Consider the following 6,234-nt stretch of genomic DNA (forward strand, 5'->3'; position numbering starts at 1 on the left):
GTTTATATTTTAAAGGAGATAATGAAGGTACAGGATTAAGGGGATAAACGATAGAGCAAAGTTCATGAAGAGGCCAGAGCAATGGGATTCAGAGAAAAGACAGAGAAATTATGCTTAATAAGGGAAGTTATCACTTCCAATGAAACAGGAGATAAAGACAAAAGGATGCACATAAATTTGTGTGAATAGTGTTAGTACTTTCTTCATTGAGAGAAAAAAAATCCAGATAAATTGCTTACCACAGGGTGGAATAAAACTCTGGAAAACAGTGTTCCTCATTTGGTTAACCAGCAGGCTGATGATAAAGAGGCAAAAAACTTCCAGCCACTTTAGAGTTTTCATTTATGTGGAAATGTAATTGGATAGATATAAAAGGAACATAATCTGAGATGCACTTAGAAGCTAGTGATAGGTCTATAAACAAGAATATGTGAAACCAGTTAATAAACTCAAAACCTACTCTAGGATGAAAGAAACTGCAAGACATGTAAAAACTCAAACTACATGTATAAACTGTGAAATAGAATTGCAGTGTTAATTCCTAAGAAAATAATAGTTCACCAAATAATACAAGGGTACGATTTTGTAAAAAAAGTATTTGTCACACCTACTAAAACTGCTTTGATTAGAAGTGATGCTTTCAGTTGGATCTCAAATGTGATGTTGCAATCAAAATAAAGGTCCAAAACAAATTGATGAACCCAGGTTCATCTTGGGTTTTATTTTAACCATGAGTGAAGTCTGAGAGTTCATTGCTAGGAATGTAAACACAAAGTTTTCCCAAGATCAGATAGTTCTTATCATCTGAAGAATACTTTACCTTTTTAAAAGAAAAGGGAGTATTTTCAGAGGACAATGTATTATTTCAAAAAAACAAGAATAAAATAAATAAATCATTATGATCCACTTAGTGCAAATTTAGTACAAATACACTATAATTTTCTATGGAGCATGTCATAAGAATAAATCATGAATTATCAACACAGGTAAGAACTAATTCTGAATGTGCAGATGTACAATTACAGAAGATTCAAGGTAAGATAAATGTATGAATCTGAGATGTAATGTCACTTATTTTGATTTTTGATATTAAATTCTAAATCTTTTATTTTAGAAAGCATTTCTCTTAAATAGAATTTAGCTACTGATTTGTCAGAAATAACTTTTTGTTAAAAAATATTTGAAACTGTTGGAAAAATAAAAGTGTTGGGGGAAATTATATATACCCCCCCCCACTAAGTAAAACATTTTGATAAATACCTACCAGGTATGTCTTGCAATGCATTAACACAGACAACTATATGGAAGTAGAATTATATTATGTATATTCTGTATCTGCTTTTTAAACTTAATATTCTTAATACTATGTCTTGAACATCTTCCCATGTTAGTAACTAAAGATCTACAGGATCATTGTAATTGCTACATTATGTTACACTGTATGAATGTATTAGCTTTTTAATCACTCAGTTGATGAAAATTTAGGTTGTTTCCATCATTTTACTATGATGAGCAATGCTGCAATAAAAACAATCTTGACATGTATCTCTACAGACATGTCTATCTGTTTAGGATAAATTCCTGCAGTGGAGTTAGTGGATTAGAGGGAATCCACATTTTAAAGACATTGCCTATCTGTTCTCCAGAACAGAAACAATTCTCTACTCCCATCAATAGTCCTTTGGTGCCCACTTCTTGTACTACTTAAGAGATTGAACAACTCTTTCCATAAGTTTGGAGCCACATGTATCTATTCTTGTACAGATTATCTACTCATGACCACCTCTTTTGTGGGATGTTCATCATTTACTAATTAATCTGAAAAATTATTTTTTAAAGGCTACTAATCTTTATCTGTTACTGGAGATCTTTTTCTACTTTTCCTAATTTGGTCTTCCTTTCATAATTTGGGCTTTTGAGTAATAGTAGGAGGGACTTTTCACCTCTCAAGATTGTGAAAATATTCTATCCTGTCTTTGTTTTCTATAATTTCATTTATTACATTTTAAATGTTTGAACCATCTAAAAGTCTTTTGATATTGCATGTGAAGTCAGATTGTAGTTAGTTTTTTTCCAAATGGGTAGCCAGTTCTCTCATTGAGTAACTTTTCCCCCACTGAAAAGCCCTTTTTATCACCCACAAAAGTGAGAAGAATTTTTAGATTCTATTTTGTTCCACTGCTCTATGGTTATTCTTGGACTACTATGTCTACTTTAGTAACTCTAACTTTGGGGGAAAATATTTCATATCTTCTGGGACTTGTGCCAACTCTTTCTTTTTTTCTGAAGATTTCTGGCTATTTGCCCTTTTTTACACACACACACACAAACTTTAGAAACATTTTTTCAGGTTTCTAAAAAGTCCTATTGAGATTTTAGTATGAATTACTTTGACTTTCCAGAGTATGAGGGGAAGGAAAATCTTCACATGAATCTGACCAAGACTTCTTTCTTTGAGTGTTCTTCTATGTCACCCAGGAGAGTTTTATAGTTTTTTGGGTTTTTTTTTAAGATCCTGTACATTTCTTGTAAATTTGGTCACTTATATTTTACCATTTTTGAATTAGTAATAGTTGTACTGCCATTGTGAATGAGATATTTTCCCATTACATTTTCTAACTGATCAACTGGTTTTTATTAATTTTTTGTATATTTATTATGCAATTAGCCACCTCTCTGAACTCAGTTTTTCTATTTGTTCTCTTGCATTCTCCAGGTTTTAAATAACAGAGCTGTAAATAATGATTCTTCTGTACACTCCCTTCCAATATCTGATTATGTAAAATTTTTAAAATTTAAAGGATATGCTTATTGCTAGTACTTTTCATTAATTTTGCATAGACATAATATATATTATCAGTGAATAAACTTAGCTCTTTTGGTTAACTCAGCAAAGATTTCCCTAACTACTATTTTTTTCCTGGGTTTTTTGGAGGGGGCACACATAATTCAAAAGTTGAATTTGTATTTGTTTTTTGTTTGCTCTACCTTATTGGTTTTTTTTTTCTCATCCCGTTTCTTTACATTTTTGGAGAGGGATAAAATTTATCCATATGACCAATGAAGTTTTCTGTAGTCAGTAATGCTGACCTGTACCTCCTATTTGTGAATAGAGAATTTGTGTTTGGGGTTTCCTTTTATTTTTTTGCATATTTCAGGATGCTCCCTCTTCATTCCCCCCCCCTTTTTCTCAACTTATTCTTTATGGCTAATAAAAATGAAAGAATAATTATTTAGACACATCTTTGTGTAAGACAGAGTGCTAATAAGTACTTCATAGACATTAGCTTGTTTAATTTGTACAAACTCTGAGGTAGATGTTACTATCATGTTACATGTAAGGAAACTGAGACTCCAAATCACTAGGTAACTTGCCCAGGACTCCACAGCTAGTCAGTAGTACAGCCAGGATTTAAAGCTAGGTCTTTTGCCTCCATAACCCATGCTCTTAACCCTACTAGAGGGTTTCATGTGCCCTGGCTCTCCTCCCTGCTCATGAGGGAGCTCAGTTCTTTTCAGATACACACCTGGAGTGAGGTGGTCTCCTAAGTGCCTGTGCCAGTTCCAGTGCATGCTCAACCAGGGCATGAGCATCTTCTGCTGTCACCTACAAATTGGCACTTGCCATCTACCTCTACAAGGATCAAATTATGAGCCACTGCAGCTGCTGACCTTCAACACCCACTGAAAGGAGTTCAGGGTGGGGATCAGGAATGAGGCACTCTGTGCTCTGGGAAAAACTGGCAGAACAGGTCTTCAGATAACTATTTTCAGGAGATTTTATGAGCCCAATTCTTGCATCTCCTCGTATTTAGAAAAGCACTAAAATCCTTCATGGTGACATCTGCTCCTCGTGACTAGAAGTAATCTTCTGCAAAAAATATGTGCTTCATTGCATGTACTCTCCCTTTACCAAAATCACATATATACTGACCTCCCCCCTCTACCTCTTTGGAGCAGTTTCTCAGAGCTATCTGGTCTCCCAGGCTATAGTCTTCATTCTGTCCCAAATAAAAAACTTAACTAGCAACTCTCACATTGTACTTTTTCTTCTTTTTTCAGTCAACAGCTCCACAACTTAGTCTGGCTTTGCTACAGACAAATGTTCTTTGCATGAGTGCTGTATACTCTCCAGCATTTGCTGCAATCTGAGAGTCTGCTACTCTCCATCCATCTACAAGGCTGTCTCTGGGGTGAATGTACATCTGAGAGTGCAAAGTTCCCCTTCCTCCTGAATCTGCAGTTGTGCCAAAAAATGAATCCTGCAGTCTCTAAAGGAGATGAGGGATCCTGAGGGCTGGGCATACATCCCTAGCTGGCTCAGATAATTTCTGTGTAATAAGGGGTTTGATTCTCTAGGCAGTGTATCTCTTGTGGCCTGCGTTAGAGGCAGTGACTGAGCGGAGGCTTTTTCTTACCTATTCTGCAGTCAATAAATCAAATGATTGACACTGAAGTTAGTATAAATTCCCAACGGATTTTGGTACAGGGTTTCCTCTTTAGTTATTAGTAGTGTTGCAGTCTTTGTGGGTATTTTTACATGAAGCTAGCAAAGGATAAAATCCAAGACTGGTTATCTGTGGCCACACTTAACACACAATTAATGAGCATCTGTATCATGCAATCAGTTCGGGATCAGTGTTAGACTCCCTCTTAAAGAACATATGTGGACTGTCCCCATCAACATCTAGTGGTCATTGACACAGGCCAAAGTGGATCTAGATTTCTTTCTATGATATATTTCCTAGGCTCTTTCCTTGGACGGAGGAAGCTCCCACAATATGAGCTATTCCTTAAGCCCTATTGATTAGCTAAATTGTCTGACAATTTTAAATGACATTAAAAAAAAAATCGCTCTACCAAAAGAAAAGGTAGTGTTGGAAAGAGAATTAAGGATTGAGCTAAGGTGTTTTCCTGTCTGTGAGACATGGGTGAGGAGGCTGAGAGAGCCAAGGTCAAAGTGACCTGATCGGTCTTGCTCTTCTTGAGTTGTCTTGTGCAGAAAAAAGCTTTTACACTGTGAATTGTGGAGGTCCCTTGGAACACATAGGATTTCTTGTCTCAGTAAAGCTGAGCTAAGGACATTATACAATGCTACCTGATTTTTTTTCCCTTTCAGAAGCATCCAAGTTATTTTGGTACTTCTTTAGCCAAAGCTACTTTGGATAGCAGGAGGTAACAAATGCATTGAAATATTAAATGTGTAACTGGAAATCCCAAGCTACACTAGGTGCCCCACATCTGTATCCCCATGTCACCCCTTTGTGATGGTCAGTTTTGTGTCAACATAATGTCATCATGTTTTATGTGCTTACAAAGAGTCACCTGATGATTTTAAGTAGATTACCCTCAATAACGCAGGTGGGCCTCATTCAATCAGTTGAAAGCATTGAACAAAAAATAAGGTTTCCCAGAGAAAGAATTCTACCTAATACTGCAATATAAAAACTGCTAGCCTACCTCATAGATTTAGACTTGTCGGGCTCCATAATTGTAAGAGAAAATTCCTTAAATTAAATCTCTTTATACATACACATTTTACTCAGCTCTCATCCCTACTCAGCTCTAAGCTCAAAGATGTTGACTATGTCTTATACATCTTTGTATCCTCAAATTCCAGCATGGTGCCTTCTGAAATTCTTAAGTATTCAATAAATACTTTGAAATAATGGATAAATGGATAAACCTTTGGCATGACAGTTTGCCTTCTTAGGCTCAGGGTGGCTGATCCATTTGATCTTTTAACACGTTATATGATCCTAAGCAAATACAATTCTAAGGTCAAAGTAAATAGGAACAGAAATTCAGATGGTTGAAACGCAAAATAATGCTTGTTGATTCTACAAGTTATTCTCTACTTCGTATCAGGGACAGCACTGATGAATGGGGTAGTAGCCCTTGGTCTATAAGCACCAACAATGCAGTGAACATAGTTTGCTGAAAATTGGGACAAGAACAGAACTAGAACGACAAGGAGATTTGTACAGGGAACATGTCCAGTGCTACATAACCATAAATATGGTAGTTAATGCATAAACTGGCTAGTTTTGCCTTTGAAATTAACTGAACTGTATCAATGGATTGTGCAGTGTTAAGTGAGCAGTATGCCTTAGCTTATTCTATAGATGAGGCAAATGTGAAAACAGATTAAACTGACTTTTACAGAATAATTATTCCTTTACCTTTTTGAATGGGAAGGAATCTTCCATTTTGAAATGTATATAAAATGCTAAT

This window comes from Mesoplodon mirus, assembly GCF_964341445.2.
Source record: "Mesoplodon mirus genome assembly, chromosome: 3".
Classification (NCBI taxonomy): domain Eukaryota; kingdom Metazoa; phylum Chordata; class Mammalia; order Artiodactyla; family Ziphiidae; genus Mesoplodon; species Mesoplodon mirus.